Below are 17,152 nucleotides of genomic sequence, written 5' to 3'. Positions count from 1 at the left end.
GACATGATGAAATTGTAAACGAAAGTAATTTTTTTTACCACTTGAGTTATATTTATCTTAACAACTTATTTTGGAAGCTATGATGCTTCTATCTTCGGGTCTGAATATATGGTAAACTAAAACATAATTGATTATCAGTACTGTAATATACTATTTGATGATCCATATTTGAGATGATTTTTAGTATCCTTATTCTCACGCAAATGTTTCGCAGGGTACTGTATTGGATCAATGCGGTGTTAACTTAATCGTCAATTCTGCCAATTACATGAAAACAAAGTGATCAGTCCTGTGCTCCTTATTTGAAAGGAGTAAAATATATTTGATATGTCGTTCTCGTTATATTCTCCAAATATCATTTGTTCTCTATTCGTTTATAATATAACCATTCTCAAATAACCTTTCTTAATATTTCAACTATCCTTAATTCATCTTTTCTTTTCTAGTTTCTCATTTGTAAAATATCCATTTTGAACGGATGTTTCCAAGCATTCCTCTAAAGGATCGCATTTCAACCTCATTCACATACTTTTATCTTATTTTGATATTTCCACATTTCACTTCCATACGTCAGTATTGGCACTAGCAATCAGTTATGTTCTATTGTATGTTAGATAAAAAATATAAGTATCTTTTTCGCAGAATTTTAAAGCACATTTGTAAGTAATTTGGTACTTTCTGCGAGTCATATGGATGTTTAAATAAAAAAATCTAATGACAATTGCCTTATTTGCAAATGCAGTTGTAAAAATAAGGTCATAATAGTATTTATATTAATTCAGTGTATTATTGTATTATTAACAGTTTTGGAAAATCATAGGGATATAAATAATACGAGTATTATCAAACGTTCCAGAACTACGTATATGAAGATAAATTATTGTAGTAATATACTCGTAAATTAACAAAATGGAACTGAATGGTTTCCTTTATCAAATAGAGATAATATATTATTATTTATTTTTGGGGCAGGAATAAATTAATTAGTTAATTTACATTAAGGTCGTTATATTATGTATTTGTATATCCGGCTTCATAGTGAAGTGGTTAGTGCGTTTGTTAGGGGGGCTCAAATTTCAATAACGAGGGAGATCAAAATAAAGTGATTTTTCAGTTGAATATTGATTGAATATCACCCTGGACTGCTATTTGATACGCGGAGCGATTGACTACCTTTACTTCGTGTCATAAATGATCAATGAAGCATTCTTTTGATATGATGCAGTGCTCTATGCACCATTAAACGCGTATAAGATAGGAGAAGAAAAGTAATTGAAGATGCATTTTATAGTAGTAAATATTTACAAAGTAGACAAATATTTTTTTCAGATTAAAAACCTGAAATGTGTACCTTGCGTAGTAAGGGTTAATACAAGAAAAAATGTTTTGTTTGAAAAAAAATTGCCCGATTAGGCATTGTAGTGGTTAGTGTATTTGGCTAACGTATTAAGGTTCCTGGGTTCATTTTGAGGGGGTTAAAAAAATAATCTTGATCTCAATGCGATTTTTCAGAAAAATGGCACAATGACGTATGATAAATGTTCAAGTGGTCTTCTTCTTCTTCTTCTGAGGTTAGCATTATCGATAAAATTAAAAAAAGGTGTGTTGAGAAGGTTTAGGCTTGTGGAACGATTAAGTGAGTAAAGAACGGTAAAACGAATTTATAAGGCAAATGTAGAGAAAGACCGAGGAAAACTTTTTTTAAAAGACAGAATAGTGTGGCGTCCTATTCGCCTGCGGAGAAGCAGCGTGATAATTAATTAGTTAATTTTAATAAATAACATTGATTTATATCGTTTACATTTATTTGCAATGATGTATGAATGAATGTAACCTTGGTAACTGGTACAGGTTAAGTTTCTTTTACGAAATTAACGATTATGATTACTTTTTTATTGTAATTGCAGACAGTTGGTAGAATTCCATATTGAACACAGTGCTAGATAATGCCCTAAGAAGACAAAACGCGTCACGTATTCAGATATACATAAATAAATGTAGAATTCAATCCAACAAAAACCTTGTTTTATTTTGGATATATTACCCAACAATTGATTATGATTACATTTATTCTATGTGATACAGTGTCCTATGCACCATTAAGTGCATTTGAGAATAAGGAAGGAAAAATGAGAAACTTTAAATAAAGTGGTTTGTCGATTAAATAGAAAATCAATGGATTCAACTAAATATGCTTTTGTCTGGATAAAACTAGTATATAGATTTTTCCTGATTGTGATTTTTTTTAATATGTCTTTTAATTAACCAATTACATCGTCGCTGGAAATGAACCGCGACCAAGTAAGTGACCGGATATGATTTATTGTCCCGGGTATAAGGAAGGCGCAGCGTACAGCCGGCGAGGGTAGTCTATAGGGGTAGTTGCGAGGCTTCCACGGTATGATCGATCACTGGGCTTGTCTAAATAAATTAAACCTTACAGGTTTAGCGGTTCGTTACACAAATTACTCGGCAGTATCCTGGCAGGATAGTCTTCTATCCATTCTGAATTCTGAATAGACATTAAGGAATCCTAGTTTCAAAGTAAAATAATGGATCTTTTGCATACTTACATAAATTATGTTAAATATGCAATAATATACTTGCCAATATTATTAAAAAAGGCTCAAAAATATACAAAATACAATTGTCTCAAAGCGAATCGACGAAATCACTTTTTGATACAGGGAATTTGTAGATTCACAAAATTTTGAGTGACTTCACAAATCTGGGGCTCTCCAACTTGAAATCATTTTAATATTTTTGATATCTCAATAAAAGTGAGGATGAAAATGAAAAATAACAACTTAATAAGAGTTTCAAAAATTTAAGAATTGTAATTGTCGATCATGGGTAGTATTGTGAATGTTACAAGTGTGTAAAGAGATCGCTTAGCCAGCTTATAACAGGTAATAAACCCTGTAAATCCTCCGACTTCCATATTCTTCTTCATCTTTGTTGAGATATCAAAATTGTTATTTGTAGGTTATTAACGATTACTGGGTTAAGTAATAATTTTGTTAATTCGTGTTATGTTCATCAATTTGTAATTTTTTTAAAAACAAGTATATACGGTTTATATTATCCACTCACACTTCGTGATAGAATTGCATTTTAATATATTATAAGATTAAAAGCAATATTTTTAGCGTTTCCACTTTATTTTTATTTGACCAGCCCATATACCAATTTTTATTTGATGTCGGTAACGACGAAACCCGGTCGCTGGTCAAATAAAAATAAAGTGGAAAAGCTAAAAATATTGGTTTTAATCTAATAATATATTAAGTATATACGGGTACATAAATTCAATATGCAATCATTAATTTATATATAAGTTCTACGCGCTTTATGATATTAAAAGCAGAGACCTTTTTGTGATCGTATATGACATTATTCATCAAATATATTTGAAATGTGTGCTTTCTATTTCATTTCTTTTTCATTTGACAAGACTGAGCCACAACAACGCCTGGATAATTGTATATAGCTAGTAAATTAAGTAAGTATTTACTAACCATTTTTGAGAAAACTTCTCACATATCAAAGGTCATTAAAATTAGACATCAACAGTAGCTTGAAGATTGCAATGAAACCAAAAAAAAAACTATTAAATATTATTCTCAATATTATTAAAATTTAAAACATCAACTTTGTGATTGGTCATTTTTACTATTTTTTTTTTACGAAAATGTTAATAATATTAGTATATAACTACTCACCGAGATTTTTATATCTACCGGTTTCGAGACGTACCCGTCACTTCCGTCAGGACAATCACAACCACAGCATGCAAACAATACCACCCTTCACCACCATAGCACCATTTACACACTTAAAACTACACGAAATGTTTAACACATGTGATTTTTGGTCGACCCGAAGACCAACATGCACTAAAGGTTTCAGCACAAACATATCAATTATTAATTTATTAATTTATTAATTAATTATTAACTTTTGTACTGAAATTGAGGATGCAAAAGATTATTTTGTTCAGCTCTATTTGAGTTTCATTGGTTGCTATTATGAACATAATTTTCCCTCTTATATTTATATGGATTTGAGTTAATAAAATAAGCTCTTTCCATGTTCAGGAAAATGCCACGAATGGGACGACTATTAGAATACAAATTCATATAACAGATGGCATAAGTTTGTTGGGATTCGTCTCACGTACTCGCCTCCTTGACATTTCGTATAGCGCAGGATATTGAAGGTAGACCAACTTATTACTCATTAAACAACTTTCCCGGTATTAACGTAGATAAATTGGCTTCTTATTAAGTGAACTTTCTACAGTACGATGACTTTATACGGGGAATCTGAAGAACGAATCACGAAATAACATATTTATTTATTTATTTAAATTCTTGTACAAAATAAAAGTATTTTTTTGTTTATTAAAAACATTGTCAGCATTTAAGTATGGTAATATAACACTCTCCTATCATGCATCGTTTTATGTGTTCGTAAATGCCCAGAATTCCATATTCTTCTTCATCTATGTTGAGATGTCAAAAAATAATACGTAAAATAAGTCGTATAATTGCAGACAATCCAGATTTGCGAACAAGTATTTAAACGCACTAAAAATGTTGTTAATAAATTATCTGGTCAAATTAAAAGCTAAAATAATAAAATGAAAAGGATACTTTCTGGCATTTTTCATGTGTGTGATTGTAATCCAGGATTTGGACCTGACAAACAAATATAAGAGTTTCTGCTCAATAAAAAAGCTTCTTCATCTCAACAATAGATATGTACATATCTAATGAAATTCTAGTGATTCAAGCACTACGTTTCAAAATTGAAACGTGTATATAAAACTTCCAAGAATTTAAGTAGTGTGGTTGTCAATCGTGGGTAGAATTGGTGAATGTTATGTGTGTAAAGTGATCACTTAAACCAGCCTATGATGGTCGTAAGCCCCGTAAATACCCAGACTTTCCTATTCTTCTTCATTTATGTTCAGATGTCAAAAAATAATATTAAAACAACTCCTATAATTGTAGATCATCCAGATTTGTGAGCTAGTACTTTGACAAACTCGAAATGTTGTAAACTTATATGTTATTGATATAAATATGCAATTTGATAAATAAACGGTTTTTCAAAGCTTCCTGAATTTAAAAAAAATATGTATTTACAAATTCTAAATCCCTGAAAGGATACTTGTATTAAAAATATATGTTTATAAATCTCATTGTTGGTGTTATGTTTTCATATTAAGTTCTCTCCAACGCAGCTTATTATGAAGTTAAGTTAATTAAATTTTTATGTAAATGTTTAAAAAAGTGGCAGTAAATAAACATCCTTTGACATCAGAAGCTCAAATAATATTGTGTGAAAACATTATTTGTTTGGCAAAGTCATTTCGCGTATATATGGCTTCGAGCCTCTGGAAAAAACACATTTAAATTCAAATCACGCTACGATGCCACGTTATGGGGGTTTAATGACAAATCTTTGTGGTTTTATTGCTGCTCTACAATTTTTTTTAAGGATTTCAAGTTCAAAATTAACGATTTCATCTTCTGAAACTATTTGGCTTTGAAGATGATTTAAATAAAAATTAATTTAAAACAAAATTTGATTGAATTTTTCATGCAAAAAAATAACTTTATGTTCTACTAGAATGTAAATAACGGTTCATAAAAATGTAAAATACGAATTTTTTTATTGTAAAGCGCATTTGAGGGAATTTTCACGAGAACGGGTCACTATAATTGGCCATTAGTACAAATATAAACATTATTTAGATTGTTATATACTATTGTACAAATATCTTTACAAAAAATGGTACAGTTAAGAAACGATATTGATATGCACACGTGTTCCTCCGTCAAATTAATTAGCACACTTGCATAAATGAAATATATTTATACTCATTGTAGAAACAATAAACAAAAATCGTAATTTAATCATTTGTAGTGTGAATAAGTACAGGACAGAGTTTTAGATGAATTTGTTCCTGCATCCGGCATTTCCGTTCAAACTTCACTTTGGTGGTTTCACGTCCAGTGTTTCAGGATCTCGCCTAACCGCACTTTACACCCTCAACCCTTCCCCATTCACACCCCAATTATTCACGTCAAGACAAGGTAATTGTATAAAAGGGAAAACCGGGTTTGTATGCATAATAACTTCTCGATCATGAAATAATCACAGGAATGTGTATTTCGTGGTTAGCACGTTATTTGGGAATACATAAGTAATAGGTTTCATGCTATCATAATAAATGTTTGGGTTTGTTTTTGATCACTCTATTTCGTTTTGATGTTATATGCTTGTTTTTTTTACAGAACAATCTTTTATTTGAAATATCTCTATTTGAAATATCTCCATTTGAAATATCTCTATTTGAAATATCTCCATTTGAAATATCTCTATTTGAAATATCTCCATTTGAAATATCTCTATTTGATAAATCCTAGAAGCTACTTATTATATCGCTTTGCTCTAATTTTCTGCGTAATGTAGAGGTTAGTGCTAAAGTTCTTGGGCTAGAATTCCCCCTAGACTAGTACGAGAAGCGCGAGACTAATCAACGATCAAGATAACGCTGCGTTAATACGATACTATGCTCTGTGCACCTTTGGGTGCAGAAAAGGGTTAGAAAAATAATTCTTCATTTTTTCAATGTTTTTTTTCTTACAACATTTTGAGTGTGTCCAAATACTTGTTCACAAAATCTGGATTATCTCCAATTACAGGAGTTATTTTCATATTATTTTTTGACATCTCATCAAAGATGAAGAAGAATATGGAAGTCTGTGCATTTACGGGGCTGACGACCGTCAAAAAACAAAAAAAAAACATACAGAATAAGAATAGTAAGAATATATTTCCAAATAAAAAATTAAAAAGTAAATTAGAGCACATGTTTTAAGACAGAATAACATTTTTCAAAACCTGTTTTACAGTTGTTTTAATTAACGTATGTCAAAAACAGACGTTTAGTAAAATAATTTAAATTATCGTGTCGTACTACTTTTCTTTACATCTATTGGTTAGAAATGGTAGACAAAAAGTAGAAAAAATATGTGTCTATTACAATGATAAACGTTACAATTAGTCTGTGAGTTCCTATATATTTTTCATTCCTTCTTTCCCCATCCACTTTTTACCTGTAAGTACCTAAGCCTTTAAAATAGAAGCGGGTTGTTCCTTACAAAGAACATTTTTTTTACGAAAAATGGTAGTAAGCTGAATTTTTCAAAAGGGGTAGAAAAGGGTAAATAGTGTCAGAATATCAGTCCTAAGGGATGAACGTTTTAAGAGATTTATGTGCAAACCTGATTACAGGTGTAATCTAAAATTTATTTCCACCGGTAAAAAAATCATTACTGTGCCAAAAAAATAATTAATTAATGCAAAATTTCGTCTCTTTGCGGTCACAACGGTTGACCTACATAATTGGTAAATGAGGGGGAAACGATAAAGAGGTTCCACGTGACATTTTTATATAAGATTAAAATTTCAATACATAAAAATGGAATATTGAAATTCACAATTTATTGTGAATGTTGGATTCTGATAATAACCCTTAAAAACTTAAAAAATATATTATGTTTTCGATAAACAATGTATGTTTATCGAAAATATTAAAACATATGGTATGTAACATACAAAAGATAGGTAAATTAGTTACATTATCATAATTTCAATCAATATAATTTAGATTTACACATTAAAATTTAAAGTTTCACTATTTCAGTCTTAAAAACAACCATCTAACATTTATGTGCTCCTGGAATCTGCGCTTTTTGAGCCAGCAGCATCTTTGGTCCATATTTCTTTAAAGCTATAATTGTTATCGGTGATCGTAACATGTTGCTTAAATTAATTTTTTGTACTAAATTGAATCAATCAGGCTCACAGAATATCGTTCCAACACGATGGTGCCATAATATGTTCAGTGTACAGCTGTGTACAGCATATGTTGTGTTACGATGCAAATTTCGTCAAAACTTTTCCCGGTCTAACCTTACGAAAAAGTGACAATAACGATCCCAAATTTGACCACATTATTTCCTATAAAATTGTTGTATTTTTATTGTTTCTTTTCAAATAAAATTGATAAGTGAACAAAAGTAAGCCATTATAATCCCTTTGCTTAATTTGAACATTCATAAAGAAACTACTGAAATACTACGAGAATTTTGAAAGAAAGTTTTAAAATATATGATTCGATTGAAAATTAGACTGTGCTGCGGACCAAGGCAGCTATTTGACAGACATTTTTTCCACTTATAACTAACCGACTAACCACCACGCCGTTGCCCCGCAGGGATAGGCAGAGAGAATAAAACGCCACACCAACCTGTCTTTGCAAACCATCTTCGCCTCTTCCACATTCATGCATCTCCTCATACATACCCACCAATTATTATGATTCCTGACCTGACCACTTTCAAGAATTCGTAATACTTAATTATGCCAAGTTTTTCTATATAATTACGTATGTTATGGTAAAAACCATTTAACCAAAAAGTAGTTTTTTGAATATACTTTGTGCACATTTTATAAAACTGTATAAAATAAAACAAGAACTTTTTTTAACCACTTTTATTTCTGTTACTTTTTCCAACCAGTTTCGATAAGAACCTTTGTCATCTTAAGATTTAGTACATGTCTATCCCAGATTTTAAAAACAAAGTTCTATACAAAAAAAATATAAACAATTATGTTGTTTATAAAAATTGTTAAAACAAACATCAGCCTGGAACTTGAAGCGCACCTGACATCATTGAAAAAATATATACTCACCGTACTGAAAAGAGTTCGATGAAAATATGTGGGTGTCGGATTTGTCCTTTTTTAATCAATATTGTATCAAGCATTATAAAAAGTATATTAACCAATTTCTTTTCCCCGATTATCCCCGTCAAAGAAGCGTATGTAACAAATGTTTTTCAGATTTACATTTAAAAATTAATTACTGATGACAAACGTCAACATCAATGGGAATCTACCCATAGAAAAAGTCGAAAGCTATGTTTATCTTGGTCACAAAATCACCATCGGCAGAGACAACCAGACCAGCGAGGTGGGTAGAAGGATAAATCTCTCTTGGGTGGCTTTTGAAAAGCTTAATTCCACATTCCGAAGCCCCATTCCCAACTCACTCAAGACTCGAGTGTTTACCCAATGCATTCTCCCCCTCCTAACCTATGGCGCGGAAACAATGACTCTGACCAAGCAATCCTCCCATAAGTTGCAAGTTGCACAGAGGAGCATGGAGCAAATTATGCTTGGAATAACATTAACAGACAGAAAAAGGAACGATTGGATCCGACGCCAGATACAGGTCTGTGACGTGGTAGAGCGAATTGCTTGGCTGAAGTGGAAATGGGCCGGTCACGTAGCCAGAATGACCGACGACACATGGAGGAAACGCGTTCTGGTGTGGAGACCGAGGAACCAGAGGCCTCAAGGACGTCCACCGATGAGATGGGTGAACGACATCAGGAAGTTTGCTGGAAGACAGTGGATGGGGACGGCGTAGGATCGGGAGGAGTGGAGGCGGGAGGGGGAGGCCTATGTCCAGCAGTGGACCTTAACGGGCTGATATGATGAAATAATTAAAATATGCCATCAAAATATGTAAAAAAATACCCTAAATAAACATGGAAAGGGTTGTTTTTAGTTCGAAAAATGCTATCCAAATTATTTAATATCTTCATAACGAGCCCAAAACACAAAACTGCTGAATTGTGTGAATTTAAGGGACAATAATAAAAAGTTAACACAATTTCTTTCTAGTGAGTAAACGAAATAATGTAATTATTTTTTCATAAATTCAAAATTCAATTAAAATGTTAAACTTTTGAACACATTATTAAAAACGAAGTTAGAAAAATTGAACTCGATTACTCTGATGTCCAATTAAGAGCTATATCTAACTAAGCTTTACAATCCGCAATCGTATTTTTATTTTTTCATTTTATAAAATTTTATTTACTTATCAATTCCATCATATTAATTAATTTTGAATTATTGAATAAATAATTGAAATTTCTTTAATTTTTCGATTTACATAGATAGTTGACTACATAGTTAATAAAGTTTTTTAGAACCTGGGTTTGAATCTTTTGATTTGAGAATTTACTTTCACCATTTGAAATGATGTAATTAAAATTGATGACAAATTTGTAATTAACAATTAATTCACTTTAAAAAATATTTACTCTTTTCTTTATGCATTTCTTATAAAAAGAGTTACTTTTTCTATTATTGCTAGTAATTCAATTTTTTGCAGTTTAGAAATTAAACGCATAAATAACTTTAATGGGTTTTCTATTTTTCGTAATAATAAAGTCTGGGAGGTAACAGGATGCTTGTATACATTATATATACGTATAGGATATCCTTTATATAGGACGATTTACTTTCCGGACCAATGAACGCGAACAACTTTTAGCCGTCATCCTACACACCCTGTGGCAGGAGTATTCAACGCTAAATATAATTAAGATATTCCTTTTTATTTCCTTCAAGATAATAAAATGAAGTAATATAAAGCTTTAAAATTTCATATATGAGTGGTGTTGTCTTTTTTCAATACAATTTATTATAAGTATCAAAAATCAACGTTCGGATATTCTATCATGGGCGGAATATAATGAACGTTATAAATAAGTAATTTCTTATAACTAAAATTATTTCTCCAAAATTATATTTTGCCACGTACAGTTATTTTTTTTATAAAACTTACTAACAATTTGTCTTTGCAAACAAACGTCACCTCTTCCACATTCATGTGTCGCCTCATGCATATCCGCCGATTATTCCGATTTCTGACCTGAGTACTTTCAAGTATCTGAAAAACTTGATCATGCCTAGTTTTCCTTGGTCATCATTTCTTCTATAAAAAAACGATTATTCTAGACGTTATATGAAAAGAAAGAAATACAGCAATTATTTATTATACTAAGTGATTCAAAAACCAAGTTTTTAATGAAGTTTAAAAATTCAGATATTGATTGCATTCTTTTTTACCTCTGAGCGGTTTATTTGTGTTTATTCTTTCTACGTTATTATTAATTTATTAACCTAAAACTAGAATAATTATGAAACTTAACCAACATTTTTGAAAAAAATCTTATTAGAATAAAGATTTTGTTAAAAACTAAGCTAAAAAGTTGACAATTCCTGACACACGCCCCACATGTATCCCCATGGCAACCAGGGATATATCTCACGCAGGTGCTCTCTATAAAAATCGGTTTGTGAAGTGATGTGGATGATGAAAAAGATCGTGGTCAATTTAAATTAGATACACGAAAGAACATGAATCGATATATCGTCATACATAGATACGGAATACTTGCAATAAAATTTAAAAATTATTATTAGGTATTAATGTGACTACAGCCCACTTTATCATTTACTGGTTAAGAGAATAATTTTCTTTTTTCGTCAGATATTTGCGAATTTTAATTAGATACACGAATGAGTATGAATAGGATATATAGTCATGCATAGGTACAGAAAACTTTTGAAAAAAAAAATTAAAACATGGTAATTTTTTATTGTCAGCTGCCTGATATACATATGTAAAATAGAACCTAGTCAGGGATCCAAAATGAATGAACTGAAAAAATACTTCATGGAAAGATATTTGTGATATTATTTTTTGACATCTCATCAAACATGAAAAAGAATATGGAAGTCTGGGCATTTACGGGGCTGACGACCGTCATCGGCTGGTTTAAGTGATCACTTTACACACGTGTAACATTCACCAATTCTACCCATTATTGACAACCACACTACTCAAATTCTCGGAAGTTCTATATATATGTATATGAACCAATTTAGAAACCTTGTTCTTGAATCACTAGAACTTCACTAGAGATATCTATTGGTGAGATGTCATAAAATAATATGAAAATAACTCCTGTAATTGGAGATAATCCAGATTTTGTGAACAAGTATTTGGACATACTCAAAATCTTTTAGATATTTGTGATAGTGATTAGTTATATTTTCTCCTATTTTTTCTTTTATCACGCTCCTTACCGTCTATTGCTTTATATTATACATTTGATCCTGTGTTTTCTTATTTGTTTTTCAGTCTTGTTAATCTTGATCCCATGTCTAGTGGTAGTAATGGAAATTACTCATCGGGAATATTATAAATTTATTTTCTTATTATGACTAACCGTACTGGTGCATATGTATATTTAAATAGATTAATAGATTTGACTGCTTAAATTTTGAATTGTTGGGTAATATATCCAAAATTAAACAAGGTTTATTGGATTGAATTCTACATTTGTTTATGTATTTGTCAATATATGACGCGTTTCGTCTTATTAAGACATTATCAAACACTTTTGTGATTAAACACAATTCAATAAGGAATTCTACCAACTGTCTGCAGTAACAATAAATATGCTTAAATTTTTTCACCAAGGGCAAATGAAACTAGTTTAAAAAATAACATAAAATAAAACATATACGCACACACACATACATTTATATATATATATATATATATATATATATATATATATATATATATATATATATATATATATATATATATATATATATATATATATATATATATATATATATATATATATATATATATATATATATATATATATATATATATATATATATATATATATATATATATATATATATATATATATATATATATATATATATATATATATATATGTATATATATATATATATATAAATATATTTATATATATATATATATATATATATATATATATATATATATATATACACAAACATACATATTTGTATGAATATATCTTTATTTACGAAGATGTCTGTCGTGTGTTTGTCGTGCAGATTAAAAAGCTGGAATATGTTTTCATTCGCGGAATGGGGGAGATACGAAGACATAAGAAGACATAAATCGTCTCCAAATGAAGGAGTGGAAGTAGTGCTCGAATTAAATGTGAGTAAGCTGTCAAACGGAAAAAAGGAAATTTAAAATATAATATTATTTCGTTCGTGGTAAGCTGTTTGTGATTGTTTCTTAAGAATGAAAAAAAAATTCTTGTATTTTGTATATATTTTATATTTTATTTATTGTTTCGGCATTTAATTTGTAGTAAGACATGTTACAATGATTAAGGAAACACTTGTTTTTATAACACTTGAGTTTATTAATGACTACTAGTTTTGGAAGCTAAACGTCCATCGTCAGGTCTGAATAATAACTTTTTTCAGACCTGACGATGGAAGTTTAGCTTTTGAAACTAGAAGTCATTAATAAACTCAAGCGGTATAAAAACAAGTGTTTCCTTAATCATATTTTATATTTAAAAGCATTGATAATTTTTTGGTATGGTAATAAACCCTCTCTTCATCATCTATTGTTACTAAAGTTGTATTACACACTTTTGTAAAAGCGGTATTACACAATGTAAACAATGGGTAATAAGAACAGTGTTTTATTTCATATAAATTTATTCCAATATTTTATTGAAATCTCAAAACCGATGAAATATGTGCCCTTAAAAAAATGTGTATCCTATAAGAATAATAAAGGACCTCATATGTAGTGAGGTAACTCGGGTAGGTCCCTAAAAGGACTGCGGACCTGTCAAACTGTCAAGTTGAGAACAGTGAGTTAGTGAGAACAGTGACGTGGCGGAGGCTATAAAAGCCCTTACGCACTAAACTTGCAATCACTCTGTTTTCACCAACCCGCTCGACCAACTGCATCCAGAGCCAGGACCTTTCCGCGGCAAGATTATTGTTTGCTTAATTAAGTTATTTTCATTAATTAAATAGCTTTAGAATTCTTAAATTTAAATTTTATTTTCAATCTAAATTAATAATCACTGTTCTTTAAGCAAGTAAGTGAGACTTTCATAGCTAAACAATCTTTTGGTGAGTACAAAGAGCAAGATATTCACAAATCTTCATACAATACCCTCACCTCAATAGCAATCTTAACAAAGAAATGGGATAAATACTGGGAAAATTTATATATTTTTTTAAAAGAGAAATATTCGTGTTTTCATTATTTTCATAAATAGTTCAATTTCATAGTATTGAGCATACTATTATTCATATCTGTGAGCCTAAACGGCTCATGATTAGAAATAGGTATCATATTTCGGAAGAGGGGGTTCGAGTCCGTGACACTAACTACGGGACCAAAACCCGAGACTGACGATAATTTATAGTTTTATGACGATAATTTATTTTATTCATTTTCATTCAAACCCTTATCTGCCCCCCAATGGTGGATAGGGCACTACATATATATAAAAACGCAGTGTTATCTTGATCGTTAACACATGAAGGAAAGGTGATCAGCCCTCCGTTTCAGGTATCTACTATGACGTACAGGTGTAATGATAAACTTTCAGAGATATTTCAATTTATTCTTTTACTCAGTACACAGAAGTAGCTTGTGTTTAAAAATAGGAGTAAATTATAGCAGGGTGGTACTGAACTTAGAAACTTGAAGTCCGCGACACTAACCACAGCACCACAGCCCGATTCATGTTAGTATGCTACTTCGTGATATTTATGTAGGTTGGTCCAAATTGAATCGCTTTTATAATAAATTGAGGTTTAAATAACTAAATATTTATTATATTTTGATGGGTCTAAAGGTCGCATTCAAAATATAATTTCACTGTTTAAATTTATTTTACATCAGTTATTTAATCATCCCACAATGAAATGAAATTTTACCTTTGCTCTTTGGATATTTTAATCAAAAAATTCTTTTGGAAATAATTTTGAGAGTCAATTCAAACCTGTTTCGGAGTTTCAAATAAGAAATGTAATAATGGTTTCTGAAAAATGTTGCTCTTCCTTTTCGAATGTGACTTTAACATAACTTTGTACTTAATTCATAATAATTTAATAAAGCAATTGTAGAAAACATGACTTTTATATGTTTTCATATGTTATGTATATTATGTCATGAAAATCATTTATAATATATAGGCGTTACAACTTATTGAAAACTTCACTAAATTTTACGAATTTCAACACTTAGACGGAGATATACTCATGGCTAATTAATTGAAATAAATAGCATTTAATTATTATTGGTTATTCACACATATACAAGTATTATCTTAATACATTTAATTTCACGTTTACGTTACGTGATTTAATTTTATCACCTTGCAATCATGGTCTAGTACAGAAACACCCCAAGTTCTTTTTTCTTGCGTTTTATCCCACATGATATTTTATTTTACAATTTTATCATATCCTAGATATTTCGAATATTTAACAATACTATATTCGACTTAAAGGTGAATGCAGGCAACAATTTATGCATTTTCTTGGATTCGATTTGTATCGATTCATTCGTCCTACCAGAAATAGCACTTTTAAATCAAAGAAGCTGTGTATATTTTTGGGAAAAGTAATTTTTACTGTAAAATATATATCAAAGTAAGTTTTCTTACAGAGGTTTATTTTTTGTTGATTTGCTAGTATAAATAAGGGTTATTTTGGTAAAAAAATATTTCTTTGGTTTTAAAAATATGAAAATAAGTCATATAAATAAACTTGTATCTACGATATATAAATTCAGCGTGATACAAAAATTTGTGAATTGGTTATTCCGAAGATAATATTTTTATATATTAAATAACAATAAATTTCACGATTTTATCAGATCTAAGCAGGGTTAAAAATAACCATCTCATTGAAGTCAGTTTATATAAATTTCATTTATATCATGAAACCTTTTTAGTTCAGCTAATATGTTTGTTTTTGTATGAAATAAATAATTCCCAAATTTACCCAAACACACAAAGTATTATGTATACTTACTCTTACTACAAAAGTAAAATGAACTGCTCAGTTGAGTAGAGGCAATATTGTAAATGAACACCGACTTCAACGTCAGTTATTGCAAAACACGAATGCATCCACAGCGACTTATTAAAACTGTTGTCAAAATATAACTAATATATATTTGAAAATTTCGGTCATTTCACTGATATTTTTTAATGAATCTGAATTTTATAGGAAAAATACCTACATAGCTTTTTCAATTTAATTAAATTTGACCATTGACTGGGTATCATCGTTGCTTGGTATCTGGTCGAAAAAAATAAAAGCACGAAAAGCTATATAGTTTGAAGACTATTTTAGAATAAACATATATAATTAAAAATAATGTATCGGTACACAAGTTTAAAAAAAATGAAGCGAATATTCATTTTAATTATTTGCGAGGAACATAGGTTGTTACGTAAAAAAAAGTAGAATATTCATTTCGTTTTATAGGCGAATGCTGTTTTTTCTTCCAATTATTACGAGGATATAGGGTATCAACATATTTTAAGAATATAATTTAAAAAAATAACAAATAAGGTAAAACATTGCATTAGATCTTCCACTCAATGCTGTCGAGTTGTTTTTGAGCTTAGGTAAGATAATGCAAGTCATATTCGTACCATTAATATTCGCACGAGTATTATTGTGAGAAGCAGCATGTGATGCCTTGCAAAAATCGAGTACACTACCTTCCACAATATTATTCCAGCGAGTGGTTGGAACACCAAAGTGAAACAAGGGTTGAGAACAATAATACCGCGCTAAGTTAGTACTCCAGTACTCTCGTTAGCATGTAACTTCACCTTGAAAGCCTGACCAGAAGCCTTACACAGTGCCGGAGAGCATGGACGGTAATGTAGAGTCGTGAAACATCGATCGGCCGCATTAAGGGTAGGTTTTTTACTAACAGATATAATGGCACATCTGAAAATAGTTATTTATTTATATTTCAATTTTTGTTTACCAAAACAATATATAAACAAAGTATATCATTAAAATATTATTATGCAATATTTCGTACAAAATTTATTTCCATTATGTTTTACCATATCCATTAAAATATTTATGGTGAAATATTTAAAAAAATGCAGAAACAACAATAAATAAGAAATAAATATAGCATACGAGTATGTTCACAAAGTGGCTGATAAATATAATAAAATAAATATTGATTTATGATGGACGACGTGACCAATGTATCAAAAAAACTAAAAATTAAATTTTAAAAAATAACAGATAATTTTTAATTAAATAATAACAGATAATAACAGATAATTTAATTTTTTTGATAACAGAATCATTTTTTAAAATAATTTTTTTTAATTACAGATAATTT

The sequence above is a fragment of the Brachycentrus maculatus genome, unplaced genomic scaffold (genome assembly GCF_059751285.1).
Source record: "Brachycentrus maculatus isolate JH-2025_06_01 unplaced genomic scaffold, ASM5975128v1 h1tg000058l, whole genome shotgun sequence".
Classification (NCBI taxonomy): Eukaryota; Metazoa; Arthropoda; class Insecta; order Trichoptera; family Brachycentridae; genus Brachycentrus; species Brachycentrus maculatus.
Note: the sequence above shows the minus strand (reverse complement) of the source record.